Here is a 15,220-nt window from a genome sequence, read left to right as displayed (position 1 = left end):
AACATATATCTATGTAGTATGGTCCCTGTATGGTGTCAGGACCCCGACTCGATGTCACATCGATCTAGCTGGTAACACCTCATATCACTTTGCGGCCTCACGCACGGTATCCCCACGGGTGTCGTCTTACCTTTTTCCCGGGACCGTTTGCGCCTTTTGGCTCACGTATATGATAGTGTCGCTAGCATCCATATGATAAAGAGCCCGGGCTGACATGACTAGTCGTAAACCCAAAGTGGCACAGACTTACAGGGACAGGCATCCATGACCCAGCTTCGAACGTGTCGGTCATCAGCAAGTGGGTCCGGGCTGTAGCACTGGGCTAGCAGGACTCCGGTAAACCGGGCTGTAGCGGGCTAACAGGACTCCGGTACTCAAAGCGTGACATTTCCCCGAAGGGACAGACACAGGAACGAAGGACACATGCCGGCCAGCCTAAGTGTTCCAGAGCAGTAGCAAGCTACCATGGCTCAGCGGTAACACTAGGAGACATTTCCCGGTAAGAGAGGCTACTAAAGATAAACAACTAGATAGTCAGATCCCACACATACCAAGCATTTCAATCATACACACAATATGCTCGATATGTGCAAATACAACGAAGCATCACAACATGACTCTACGACACAAGTACTTTATTTAAGGCTCAGTGAGCCATACATAACATACACACAAAGGTACGGGTCTCACGACCCAACATACAAGTCATACAGTCATACAAGCCAACAGCGGAAGTAACTTGTCTGAGTACAGACAACTAGTAAAATAAAAGAGGCTTGGAAAGCCTGGCTATACTATGTGGTCCTTCACAAGCTCAGGGTCACCACCTGGGTCTTTAGCCTACTCGTTGATGTCAACGTCTACATAGAACCCATCAGAAGGGGTTGCAGCGTCTTCTGTAAAAATGTAGATTATAGCAACATGAGTACAAAGGTACTCAGCAAGACTTACATCAGATCCTACATACATGCATAGTATCAAGAAGGGTTGGTGGAGTTATTGCAGCAAGCCAGCTTTGACTCTTGGCTAGACTATCCTACGATACTCCATTTGAAACAGTTTTGCGCACACGAGTCCACTATTCACCACTTCAATACACTACCGAGGATCCACCTCCGTCTTCCTACGGAAGAGCCATCCTCGGCACTCACACTTATCTTGAGGCTTTTATCAGTTTCCATTTACTTGTCTATGAACTGTATAGGCAACCAAGTAGTCCTTTACCGCGGACGCGGCTATTCGAATAGATCATGTTAACCCTGCAGGGAGTACTTCTTCATACACGCTCTCACCACTTACCGTCGTTTACACGACGTGTACTCGGCAACCTTCAAGCGGAAGCCCAACGTGGGTGTCGGCCACGACCTACCTAATCACCTAAGCCTCCAGTCCAGGTTTATCGCCTATTCAGGTTCCATCCGCAGGGAGTCCGGCCGAGGTTTCCCATACGGCCCCGAACGATGTGAACAGGGTTCCCGAGATACCTAACGGGTATTCGGTACACCATGCCACGTACCTACCGCATCACAGCCCACCCCTACGGTCAGCGATGTCCACGGCCTCCAGTAGGCTACAAACACCAGAAACTACTTGCAACTCCTGGACGGAGAACTAGGGTGAATAAGAAGTCGAGAGGGTCCATTGGTTTCGGGCCCAATGCATGGTAGTAGCTGAATCTTAAATCACACATACAGATCTCAGTGCTTAAGGTCGGCTTCAATGAAACAACCCACCATGTACTCCTACATGGCCTCTCATCGATACCTTTACCAAATCGTGTTCACCACACCACTCTCATTACCGACATAATCATTTCACTCTAGCCCATCACCCAGATGAACCAGACCTGACACGACTCTAAGCATAGCAGGCATAGCAAGGTAGGAACAACACATACATAGGGCTCAATCAACTCCTACACATGCTAGTGGGTTTCATCTAGTTACTGTGGCAATGACAGGTCATGCAGAGGAAATGGGTTCAACTACCGTAGCACACAGCAGTTTGAATCGCGTTGTCTTAATGCAGTAAAAGAGAGCAGGAGCGAGAACATGGGATTGTATCGATATGATCAAATGGTTGGTTGCTTGCCTGATGGTTCGTTGCACGGATACGGTTCTTCGTTAGGGTAGTCACGGTACTCCTCGGGGACAGATCCTGTCGCAAAGGATAACGATACACAGGCATCACCAAACAATGTGCAACAATATGATGCATGCATGAAACATGGCAATATGAGTGTGTTGGGCTAATGCAACTAAAGCCAGAAGTGTTTGAGCAAATTTGAATCAAAGATTCAAATTCCAAATTCAAATATGGCCTTTTAAAGTGCCTTTTCTTGTTCTGTTTAAAACATCAATTTAACTTGTTTGATCATGCATGAAAATAGTACAGATGGATAGATTGGATTTTTCTGATCATTTTTCATATATAATTTGTCCAATTTGAAGTTACAGAATAAAAGTTATGAATTTTTGAAGTTTAATTAATATTCTGGAATTTCCTGATTTAATTTAAATCCAGAAATATCATTTACTGCGTCAGCCTGACGTCACGGTGACATCAGCAGGTCAACAGGGCTGGCTCGGGTCAAACCTGACATGTGGGGTCCACACGTCAGTGACACAGGGGCTAATCCCGTGTTGACCCGGGCTGGTTAGCTTTGACTAAGCCCTGGGGCCCACTTGTCAGCGTCAGTAGGTGGTGGGTTAGTGGCTAATTAACTAGGCCACGTCAGCTCGCCGGAGTTCTGGCCGGCGGCGACCATCAGTGCGGTGGCGATAGTGGTTTTGGTCGTTTCGGCCACCAAATGAACCGCGGAGGCCTCCGGAGTGAAGCTGAGGACGACCCGCGGCTCTTGGCGGAGTCCGTTGGGGTCGGGGTGGCCGGAGTCGACGGCGGCGAGCTCGGTTGCGGCCGCCGGGGTTCGGTCGTGCACGGGAAGGGTGTTGCAGGGGGTTTGGGGTAGCGTTGGTGCGTGCTACGTGCTCCTAGTGAGATGTGGAGCACGATGGTGAGCTCGGTTGGGCGCTACGGCGACCGTGGCCACGACGGCGACATCGCCGGCGGCGTGAAGCTTTCGGCCGCGGTGGGGCTAGGGCCTAGGGGTCGGGAGAGAGCAGGGAAGAAGGGGGAAACGGTGGCGTAGCTCACCGCGGTTGCAGTGGGCATCGAAACGGGCTCGGGGACGCGCTGGAGACGGCGAATTCGTCGGCGACGGTGATCGGAGCCCGAAGAGGGGAACGGCGACGTGGCGGCGATGCAGGGCTTCCGGGGACTCGTGGAGCGGTGGGGAGGAAGAGGGAGTCGAGGCGGAGCTCCTGAGCTGGTCGGGGGAGCGAGGGGTGGTCGGGGACGGTGGCTAAGGCGAACGGCGGCGACGGTGAGCTTCGGCCGTGAGAGAGAGAGAGCGAGGGAGAGCTGGGGGAGAGTGAATGGGGTGTCGGCGAGGTCGGGGCGACGACCAGAAGACGATCCACGCGGCGCAACGGCGACCAGGGCGATGCAGAGAGGCTGGGTGGTGCGTGGCGAGCTCGGGCGCGCCATGCTCACCTCCCTGCCTGCTCTGGCGAGGGGAAGCAGCTGGCTGGCACGGGCCAGCACAGTGCTGGGCCGGCTGGGCTGGGCCGCACAGGGAGGAGCCCAGGTAAGCTTCTCCCTTTATTTATTTTCTGTTTTCTGTTTTATTTAATATATCTGCAACTTTGTTGAATTAAATAAAATACCTAGGCAACTCCAAAAATCACCAAACTACTCCTGGCTCATAGTTGGATTATTTCCAACATGAAACATTTTAGTTTGGAGATATTTGAGCATTTAAATATTTCATATTATTTTAAATGCCCAAATTCAAATAGCTATGATTTAATTCAAAACCCTAGGATGGCCTAGGAAAATGTGCACCACTTTTGGCAGAGGTTCTGAACCAAGGCAAAAATGATGGGCATTTTAGAAGGGCATTTCAGGTTCATTGAAAATTATTTTAGTAAACCCTAGTTGGTTTCAGAGGGGACTGGGGGTTCTGTCATCCCCATTTCAAGTTTCTGATGAAAGAGTAAACATGATGCAGCACTCTAATGCATGACTAGCTAGGGTGTGACAACTCACCCCCACTCAAAAGAATCTCGTCCCGAGATTTGGGTTCCTCCGAGAAGAAGGCGGGGTATTCAAGTCGAAGACGATCCTCCCTTTCCCAAGTTGCTTCATCTTCAGAATGGTGCGACCATTGAACCTTGAGAAACTTGATATTATGACGTCGGGTGGTACGCTCGGCTTGATCGAGGATACGAATGGGGTACTCCCGATATGTAAGATTATCTTGGAGATCAAGCGTTTCGTGGTCCACTTCACGGATAGGATCCGAGAAGCAACGTCTGAGTTGAGAAACGTGGAAGACATCGTGAACTATGGATAGGTGCGGAGGTAGTTCCAATTGGTAGGCAACTTCTCCTCGTTTGGCAAGAATGCGAAAAGGTCCAATGTAACGAGGAGCCAATTTGCCTTTGATACCGAAGCGATGGGTTCCCTTCAGAGGGGTGACCCGAAGATAAGCCTTCTCGTCAACCTCGAAAGTCATAGCCTTATGTTTTCGGTCATATTGACTCTTTTGACGAGATTGGGCTGTTTTCAACTTCTCACGAACGATACGAACTTGTTCTTCTGCTTCCTGAATCATATCCGGGCCAAAGAATTGTCTTTCCCCGGTTTCTGACCAGTTAAGGGGTGTTCGACATCGTCGTCCATAGAGAACTTCAAAAGGGGCTTTACCCAAGCTAGATTGATAGCTGTTGTTGTAAGCGAATTCGGCAAATGGAAGGCACTTCTCCCAGTCCATTCCGAAAGAGATAACAGAGGCTCGAAGCATGTCTTCTAGAATTTGGTTGACGCGTTCCACTTGACCACTTGACTGAGGGTGGAAAGCGGTGCTAAAGGAGAGACGAGTTCCCATAGCATTTTGGAAACTTTCCCAAAATCGAGAGGTGAAAAGACTTCCTCGATCCGAATTGATTTCCAAAGGAACACCATGGAGGGACACTATTCGGGAGATGTATAAGTCTGCCAGTTGGCTAGCGGTTATACTCTCACGAACAGGTAAGAAATGAGCTACTTTGGAAAGACGATCGACCACGACGAAAATAGCATTATTCCCTCTTTTGGTTCTGGGAAAACCGGTAATGAAATCCATACCAATTTTATCCCATTTCCATTCAGGAATAGCTAAGGGTTGAAGGGTGCCAGCAGGCCGTTGATGCTCTGCTTTTACACGACGACAGACGTCGCAATTTGCAATATACTGAGCAATTTCTCTCTTCATCCTAGTCCACCAGAACCTCTGGCGTAGGTCCTGATACATTTTTGTGCTACCGGGATGAATGGTGAGAGGAGATTCATGAGCTTCCTTAAGGATCAATCGCCTCAGGTTACGCACCTTGGGAACCACTAGTCGATCCCCGAAGTATACGACTCCTTGATCATTAACGGAGAAGCAATTCGCAATTCCCTTCTGAATGTTTCTCTTGATGCGGGAGATTCCCGGATCTACCTTCTGTGCTTTGATAATTTGATCCGTAAGGGTAGGTTTTGCCACCAAGGTGGAGAGAAAACCTTGAGGAACAATGTGAAGGTTAAGCTTTCGAAATTCCTCATGGAGAAGCGGTTGACTTCGTTGTAACATCAGGTTGTTACAATAAGATTTACGACTTAGCGCATCAGCCATGACGTTGGCTTTCCCTGGGGTATAGGTTATCCCTAAGTCGAAGTCTGTGATCAATTCAACCCAACGTCTTTGCCTGAGATTCAGATCCGGTTGGGTGAAGATGTACTTCAGACTTTGGTGATCAGTGAATATTTCGCAACGATTACCGAGGAGGTAATGTCGCCAGGTCTTAAGTGCATAGACTACGGCTGCAAGTTCTAAATCATGAGTAGGATAATTCTCCTCATGTGGGTGCAATTGCCGTGAAGCGTAAGCAATTACGTGTCGATCTTGCATAAGAATGCAACCTAGTCCTTGTCGCGAGGCGTCGCAGTAGATAACAAAGTCCTTGGAGAAGTCTGGCGGTACCAGCACGGGAGCAGAGGTCAGGCGTCTTTTCAGTTCCTGAAAGCTGTGCTCACATTGTGGAGTCCATTCGAACTTCTTATCTTTCTTGAGGAGTTCGGTTAGAGGTTTGGCAACCTTGGAGAAGTTCTCGACAAAGCGACGGCAATAGCTCGCTAAGCCTAGAAAACTCCGAACTTGCTTGACCGATTCGGGTGGAGTCCAATCAAGGACGGCTTGAACTCGCTCAGGGTTAACAGCAATACCTTTACCAGATATTACATGACCCAGATAGGTCACTTCTGATAACCAGAATTCACATTTAGAAAATTTGGCATAAAGGCGATGCTCTCGAAGTTTCTTCAACACTAGCCTTAGATGTTCGGCATGTTCTTCCTCGTTCTTGGAGTAGATGAGTATATCATCGAGATAAACTACGACGAATTTATCCAAATACTCCATGAAGATTGAGTTCATTAACCGAGAAAAAGTGGCTGGAGCGTTGGTTAATCCGAAGGACATGACGGTGTACTCGTATTGGCCATAACGAGTAACAAAGGCCGTTTTAGGAATGTCCCCGTTTCTGATTTTGATTTGATGGTAGCCCAACCTCAAATCCATCTTAGAGAAGACTGAGGATCCAGCGAGCTGATCATACAGGTCGTTGATCCTGGGAAGTGGATATTTGTTCTTGATTGTGACCAAATTGACAGGTCGGTAATCTACAACCATCCGGTCCGTACCATCTTCTTCTTGACGAATAGGACGGGGCAAGCCCACGGAGATGAGCTAGGTCGGATGAAACCCTTTTTCAAGGATTCATCGAGTTGTTTCTTAAGCTCGGCTAGTTCTAGGGGTGCCATTTTGTAAGGTCTTCTAGCAATCGGAACGGTTCCGGGGATGAGGTCTATTACGAACTCAACATCCCTGTCAGGTGGAACACCTGGCAATTCCTCTGGAAAGACATCCGGAAAGTCACGGACTACCGGAAACGTCCTCAAGGTCTGGCAAAGGGCTGGCGTTAAGAGAATATAATTGTCGCTTGGCTATTCGAGTCAAAACATTGACTATCTTCCCCGAAGGATGGGTGAGTTGAACGGTCCTAGAGAAGCAATCAATTTTGGCTTGATGAGCTGACATCCAGTCCATACCCAAAATGATATTAATATCTGAAGATTTAAGGGCTATCAAAGATGCGAGGAAAACAAGTCTATCGACTTGGATTTCATTTCCATGGCTTACTCTAGAAGTTTGCCATTTGGATCCCGGAGTTTGAATTACCATGGAGGATGGCAAGTCACAGAATGCAACGTTATGCAAACGAGCATAATTTTCAGATATAAAAGAATGAGAGGCTCCTGTATCGAAAAGAACAGATGCCGGGTGGCAATTAACAAGAAGCGTACCGAGAACGACGTTGGGATCTTCTTGAGCTTCTTCGGCAGAGATACAATTGACATGGCCACGTGAAGCGGTGACCGGTTTAGCGTGGAATACTTTCCCTGTCGGCTTGCCACGGCCAACAGCTTTAGCAGATTGATTGGGGTTGGTCTGGGGGCACTCACGCATATAGTGACCAGATTCCCCACACTTGAAACAAGTCACGGAACTGGTACGTGGAGGAGCATTATTGGTTGGACCCCCATAGGGCTTGGCTGGAGCAGACTGTTGAGCGGGGCGAGGCGCCTGGAAAGATGGCCTCGGTGTGAACCTGGGTGGCAGGGCGGTGTTGGGTACCCACACGCGGCGCTTCTGAGGACCAGCACCGGATGAGGAACCCATGTCACGTCCATGCTTGCGTGTTGCGTCATAGTCAGTCTGACCAGTTTCAGCACTGATGGCTTTGTTGACAAGTTTCGAAAAGGATGTGCACTCATGCAGACGGAGGTCGCGGCGAAGCTCAGGACTAAGGCCCTTACGGAACCTTGCTTGCTTCTTGGCGTCAGTAGAAACTTCCTCGGTTGCATATCGTGCAAGATTACCAAACTCCCTGCTATAGACATCCACAGAAAGTCGGCCTTGGGTGAAATTGCAAAATTCTTCACGCTTACGGTCCATGAGACCCTCCGGAATGTGATGTTCACGGAAAGCCTCACTGAACTCAGCCCAAGTTGTGACATGGCCCGCTGGGCGCATAGCTCCATAATTCTCCCACCATAGACTGGCGGGGCCTTCAAGATGATATGCAGCAAAGGTGACCTTGTCAGCCTCCGCTACCAGCGCGGAACGCAGTTTGTGAGAGATACTGCGAAGCCAGTCATCAGCGTCGAGAGGCTCGACGGAGTGGTGGAACGTGGGTGGATGCAATTTGATAAAATCACTGAGTGACACCACGTTAGCCCTCTGATGGTGTGCTGTATTCTGTTCAATACGCTCCAACAAACGGTTTGTCTCCCGCTTGTTTCTCTCAGCTTCCATCATAACCTCGGCTAGTGAAGGAGGTTGAGGCAGATGTTCATTCTGGCTTCACTGCCTTCGGCCTGCTCTTGGGAAGCAGGGTTAGCGCGCGTGTTGACCATCCTAGGTAAACAAGACAATGATTTAGTCAGAATGATAAAATTCCGACATAGGATACATAATGTAAGGAATAACTCGGAATGCAAGATGATCATCCGTATGACATGGTAGATACAGAAACTGCTTCTTTATTCCATCGTCATACACACCATACAGGTTTAGTACAAGACCAAGCAAAGTACTAATACGGTGAAAAGAGGATTACATCTCATCGGAGGCATCCCAAGCTCCTATACATTATTTTTCTACATCTCCGGAAAGAGTACAAACTAGGTCATATCCCACGAGTCACGCAGGACGATAGACGACACAGCTAGTGCGAACTAGTGATACTACTACTAACTCAGACCGATCCGTAGTAGTCCTCGTAGAAGTCACCTCCATAGCCTGGAAGCTCAACATGTTCATCCGGAAACAGACGATCTCGCGGAGCTTGTGGACCATAGGGGCTAGGATGAGGCCTTGGACCAACAAACGGTGGCCTGCGGGGACCGCGAGGTGGGGTGATGCCTCCTACATCACGCCAAACCATCACGTCCGGCAGAGCAGATCTCACAGGATAGAGATCGCGCATATCTGAATATCCAGCTTGCACCGCCGGTGCGAACCGAGTCAAAGTGGCCCAGTGGTCAGCACGGGTATTGAAGAGCTCTAACCTTAAGGCCCGATTTTCACGGTCCTTATCCTCGAGCATCTCAGCAGTGGTGCGAGTCCGTGAATCCTCCTGAGTGGAGTCAGCATAGATAGCCTGGAGATATCCTTGTGCTCCCGGAAGTGATCCTGGCATATACCGGAAGTCAGAGTCCCGAAATAACCCAGATCTGACTCGCATAATGGTCATCATAGAGTAGGCGGCATCCTGCACAGCCATCTCGATAGTAACCCCGAGTCCATAGGAGCAGTGAAGAGGCTCAGTGGATCCAGGATAAGATGGAAATATCCTGACAGTGCAGAGATACTGGCTTTGATTAAAGTCTCGGAATTGCTCTTCGACCGTGTACTCAGGATACCAGCGGTATCCAGCCTCAGTCATTACCCTGACCAACTTAGCAGTATGGCCGGGTACATCTAGGCATCGAGTCAGGCGAACCACTTGATTGAGGTCGCGAGTGGCCATCTGAAAGCATAATCATAATGCAAAGGCATTAGAATTTCTAGCAAAATTTCGGCAGCATAACAGCTGTAAATGCTCAAAAAGGATATTGAGACATTTGACAAAGGATTTCGTACACACTCAACATCATCATATCAAGTTCTTGAAACCATTCCTACAACATAATGTGGTAGTAGAACTGAACTAGGCTTGTAACCATCAAACTTATAAGGTACTACTGATTAGTAACACGTGATCCTGATAGAGAGAACAGATCCTAATTCCTTAACCCCCGGTGGAAGAATGGACTGACTCAGATCAGAAAGTCATAAGGTATAAGGAGTAAAAAGAGCCTTACGTTCCAACCCACAAACAATTCCCCTACATATAACTAAAGAATTTCTAGACTCAACATCGACCAGTTTGGCTTGGAGAACCTACAGGCAGTCCGGCTCTGATGCCAACGCTGTCAGGACCCCGACTCGATGTCACATCGATCTAGCTGGTAACACCTCATATCACTTTGCGGCCTCACGCACGGTATCCCCACGGGTGTCGTCTTACCTTTTCCCGGGACCGTTTGCGCCTTTTGGCTCACGTATATGATAGTGTCGCTAGCATCCATATGATAAAGAGCCCGGGCTGACATGACTAGTCGTAAACCCAAAGTGGCACAGACTTACAGGGACAGGCATCCATGACCCAGCTTCGAACGTGTCGGTCATCAGCAAGTGGGTCCGGGCTGTAGCACTGGGCTAGCAGGACTCCGGTAAACCGGGCTGTAGCGGGCTAACAGGACTCCGGTACTCAAAGCGTGACATTTCCCCGAAGGGACAGACACAGGAACGAAGAAGGACACATGCCGGCCAGCCTAAGTGTTCCAGAGCAGTAGCAAGCTACCATGGCTCAGCGGTAACACTAGGAGACATTTCCCGGTAAGAGAGGCTACTAAAGATAAACAACTAGATAGTCAGATCCCACACATACCAAGCATTTCAATCATACACACAATATGCTCGATATGTGCAAATACAACGAAGCATCACAACATGACTCTACGACACAAGTACTTTATTTAAGGCTCAGTGAGCCATACATAACATACACACAAAGGTACGGGTCTCACGACCCAACATACAAGTCATACAGTCATACAAGCCAACAGCGGAAGTAACTTGTCTGAGTACAGACAACTAGTAAAATAAAAGAGGCTTGGAAAGCCTGGCTATACTATGTGGTCCTTCACAAGCTCAGGGTCACCACCTGGGTCTTTAGCCTACTCGTTGATGTCAACGTCTACATAGAACCCATCAGAAGGGGTTGCAGCGTCTTCTGTAAAAATGTAGATTATAGCAACATGAGTACAAAGGTACTCAGCAAGACTTACATCAGATCCTACATACATGCATAGTATCAAGAAGGGTTGGTGGAGTTATTGCAGCAAGCCAGCTTTGACTCTTGGCTAGACTATCCTACGATACTCCATTTGAAACAGTTTTGCGCACACGAGTCCACTATTCACCACTTCAATACACTACCGAGGATCCACCTCCGTCTTCCTACGGAAGAGCCATCCTCGGCACTCACACTTATCTTGAGGCTTTTATCAGTTTCCATTTACTTGTCTATGAACTGTATAGGCAACCAAGTAGTCCTTTACCGCGGACGCGGCTATTCGAATAGATCATGTTAACCCTGCAGGGAGTACTTCTTCATACACGCTCTCACCACTTACCGTCGTTTACACGACATGTACTCGGCAACCTTCAAGCGGAAGCCCAACGTGGGTGTCGGCCACGACCTACCTAATCACCTAAGCCTCCAGTCCAGGTTTATCGCCTATTCAGGTTCCATCCGCAGGGAGTCCGGCCGAGGTTTCCCATACGGCCCCGAACGATGTGAACAGGGTTCCCGAGATACCTAACGGGTATTCGGTACACCGTGCCACGTACCTACCGCATCACAGCCCACCCCTACGGTCAGCGCTGTCCACGGCCTCCAGTAGGCTACAAACACCAGAAACTACTTGCAACTCCTGGACGGAGAACTAGGGTGAATAAGAAGTCGAGAGGGTCCATTGGTTTCGGGCCCAATGCATGGTAGTAGCTGATTCTTAAATCACACATACAGATCTCAGTGCTTAAGGTCGGCTTCAATGAAACAACCCACCATGTACTCCTACATGGCCTCTCATCGATACCTTTACCAAATCGTGTTCACCACACCACTCTCATTACCGACATAATCATTTCACTCTAGCCCATCACCCAGATGAACCAGACCTGACACGACTCTAAGCATAGCAGGCATAGCAAGGTAGGAACAACACATACATAGGGCTCAATCAACTCCTACACATGCTAGTGGGTTTCATCTAGTTACTGTGGCAATGACAGGTCATGCAGAGGAAATGGGTTCAACTACCGTAGCACACAGCAGTTTGAATCGCGTTGTCTTAATGCAGTAAAAGAGAGCAGGAGCGAGAACATGGGATTGTATCGATATGATCAAATGGTTGGTTGCTTGCCTGATGGTTCGTTGCACGGATACGGTTCTTCGTTAGGGTAGTCACGGTACTCCTCGGGGACAGATCCTGTCGCAAAGGATAACGATACACAGGCATCACCAAACAATGTGCAACAATATGATGCATGCATGAAACATGGCAATATGAGTGTGTTGGGCTAATGCAACTAAAGCCAGAAGTGTTTGAGCAAATTTGAATCAAAGATTCAAATTCCAAATTCAAATATGGCCTTTTAAAGTGCCTTTTCTTGTTCTGTTTAAAACATCAATTTAACTTGTTTGATCATGCATGAAAATAGTACAGATGGATAGATTGGATTTTTCTGATCATTTTTCATATATAATTTGTCCAATTTGGAGTTACAGAATAAAAGTTATGAATTTTTGAAGTTTAATTAATATTCTGGAATTTCCTGATTTAATTTAAATCCAGAAATATCATTTACTGCGTCAGCCTGACGTCACGGTGACATCAGCAGGTCAACAGGGCTGGCTCGGGTCAAACCTGACGTGTGGGGTCCACACGTCAGTGACACAGGGGCTAATCCCGTGTTGACCCGGGCTGGTTAGCTTTGACTAAGCCCTGGGGCCCACTTGTCAGCGTCAGTAGGTGGTGGGTTAGTGGCTAATTAACTAGGCCACGTCAGCTCGCCGGAGTTCTGGCCGGCGGCGACCATCAGTGCGGTGGCGATAGTGGTTTTGGTCATTTCGGCCACCAAATGAACCGCGGAGGCCTCCGGAGTGAAGCTGAGGACGACCCGCGGCTCTTGGCGGAGTCCGTTGGGGTCGGGGTGGCCGGAGTCGACGGCGGCGAGCTCGGTTGCGGCCGTCGGGGTTCGGTCGTGCACGGGAAGGGTGTTGCAGGGGGTTTGGGGTAGCGTTGGTGCGTGCTACGTGCTCCTAGTGAGATGTGGAGCACGATGGTGAGCTCGGTTGGGCGCTACGGCGACCGTGGCCACGACGGCGACATCGCCGGCGGCGTGAAGCTTTCGGCCGCGGTGGGGCTAGGGCCTAGGGGTCGGGAGAGAGCAGGGAAGAAGGGGGAAACGGTGGCGTAGCTCACCGGGGTTGCAGTGGGCGTCGAAACGGGCTCGGGGACGCGCTGGAGACGGCGAATTCGTCGGCGACGGTGATCGGAGCCCGAAGAGGGGAACGGCGACGTGGCGGCGATGCAGGGCTTCCAGGGACTCGTGGAGCGGTGGGGAGGAAGAGGGAGTCGAGGCGGAGCTCCTGAGCTGGTCGGGGGAGCGAGGGGTGGTCGGGGACGGTGGCTAAGGCGAACGGCGGCGACGGTGAGCTTCGGCCGTGAGAGAGAGAGAGCGAGGGAGAGCCGGGGGAGAGTGAATGGGGTGTCGGCAAGGTCGGGGCGACGACCAGAAGACGATCCACGCGGCGCAACGGCGACCAGGGCGATGCAGAGAGGCTGGGTGGTGCGTGGCGAGCTCGGGCGCGCCATGCTCACCTCCCTGCCTGCTCTGGCGAGGGGAAGCAGCTGGCTGGCACGGGCCAGCACAGTGCTGGGCCGGCTGGGCTGGGCCGCACAGGGAGGAGACCAGGTAAGCTTCTCCCTTTATTTATTTTCTGTTTTCTGGTTTTATTTAATATATCTGCAACTTTGTTGAATTAAATAAAATACCTAGGCAACTCCAAAAATCACCAAACTACTCCTGGCTCATAGTTGGATTATTTCCAACATGAAACATTTTAGTTTGGAGATATTTGAGCATTTAAATATTTCATATTATTTTAAATGCCCAAATTCAAATAGCTATGATTTAATTCAAAACCCTAGGATGAGCAGACGTTCTGAACCAAGGCAAAAATGATGGGCATTTTAGAAGGGCATTTCAGGTTCATTGAAAATTATTTTAGTAAACCCTAGTTGGTTTCAGAGGGGACTGGGGGTTCTGTCATCCCCATTTCAAGTTTCTGATGAAAGAGTAAACATGATGCGGCACTCTAATGCATGACTAGCTAGGGTGTGACATATGGTCTATATCATTATTGTTTATGTCGCCAAATCAAGATAGAGACAGTTCAAATCATATCTATTTAAGACAAAGCAGCATAGACAGAATATAAGTGTGGGAAACGACACAGCAATAACAACACTTGTAATATGCATGGCATGAGAACATAACTGTTTGTTCAATTTAAATTGAAATCAACATAGAGCAAGTTACAACAGCAAACATGTTAAAGAAACAGGTTTAGAACATACCTGTTGCGCCATTGGAGTTTCAATTGCAACCTTCAAATTTTAAATTAGTTGGTATGAGTAAATACAATGATGCAAGAGCAAAGGAGTATGAACCATAGCTACGGAACCTGACCAGAGAACAATTCTTCTTCTGCTTTAAGCATTGACTTGGGGTTCGGAGTGGTGGTCCTCATGCTTTGGGCACTGCAGTTGCCTTACTAACTGCTCGTGTTTGGGTGCACTGTGGTGGAGACGGTGCTGTGTCAACTGGAACTGGGTTACTATACCTGCTGGGGTTGGGGTTAGAAGGGGCGTAGCTGGTTCTCTATCCAACTGGATAGGGGTACAATCTGCATGAGTCTGGGTTATGTGTGGTGGGGCTAGTTCTTGGGCAAGTACAACCGTGGTTCTATCTGCATCGACGGGTAGGACGATCTTTTCTAAAGACCGTGTTTTTACTCCCACAGATACTGCCATCACCCCCTCCAATTCAAATGGCTGATAAACAAGAAAAGTAATTGAATGTACAGACATTGTAAGATAGACATGTGCAATGGATAGTAGGGAAGAAAACAGGGCATGAAATAATTCACATTTATGTTGTCTAACCAAACAGAATAGCATGAGATAACTTCACATATATGATGGCTAATTAAACAGGATAGCATGACACAATTTCACATGTATGATGGCTAACTAAATAGGATAGGATGACATACTTCAAAATATGATGACTATGTAAACAAGATGACATGATATAACTATATGATGTGTCTATTAAAGTGGTTGGCATGCCATAATTCACAAACATGTAATCGATGGAAACATGATGGCATAATGGATA

This window comes from Triticum aestivum, chromosome 3A, assembly GCF_018294505.1.
Source record: "Triticum aestivum cultivar Chinese Spring chromosome 3A, IWGSC CS RefSeq v2.1, whole genome shotgun sequence".
NCBI lineage: Eukaryota > Viridiplantae > Streptophyta > Magnoliopsida > Poales > Poaceae > Triticum > Triticum aestivum.
Note: the sequence above shows the minus strand (reverse complement) of the source record.